Source organism: Condylura cristata, unplaced genomic scaffold, assembly GCF_000260355.1.
Source record: "Condylura cristata isolate star-nosed mole 26May11 unplaced genomic scaffold, ConCri1.0 scaffold00034, whole genome shotgun sequence".
NCBI lineage: Eukaryota > Metazoa > Chordata > Mammalia > Eulipotyphla > Talpidae > Condylura > Condylura cristata.
The window spans coordinates 507859-508472 of record NW_004567135.1 but is presented as its reverse complement, the minus strand read 5'-3'; positions in this window follow the sequence as shown (position 1 = coordinate 508472).

Sequence of the window (614 nt, the reverse complement as noted above, 5' to 3'; positions counted from 1 at the left end):
CAACAGCGGCTCGCGCCTGCCTCCGCAGCGGCTGCCCGCGCCCCACGGCCGCGCCGCCGTCCAGCCTTCCAGGGAGCCGCTGGCCGGCCTCACAGGGGTCGGGCCTCAGAGCCAGGGAGCCGAGCAGGGGGCGCAGCGGGCCGATCGGTTCCCATCCGCCGCGGGGGCACAGCACTGGCCGCGGCCTCCGCTCCGCTCCGCTCCCCCCGCGGGCAGCGCCTGTGGCCGCCGACTTCCCCCATTCCTCTTCCCCCCACTTTCCCGTAACCCCACCCGCCGCCCTGCCTTCCCGCCCTCCCGCGGCGGCAGGGGACCCGGGCCAGGGGGCGCGGCACGGGCACCGGCACCGGCACCGGCGGCTGCGGCTTTGTCCCGCAAGCTGGGGGGCTCCGCGCACGGAGACTTGCTCCAGCGGGAAGGGGCTGGTGCGCGCCGGCCGCCCGATCTCCCCCTCCCCCCGCGTCATTTTTGCTTTGACTTTCTGCAGGAAGCGACGGCGCCCCCAGACGTGACCCCATCGGGTCACGACCGCGGTCCCCGCGCGGCCTCGCCCCTGACGCGCGTTTCCCGTGCGCGCCGCCCGCGCACCAAGGACAGCGGGCGGGAGCTGGGCC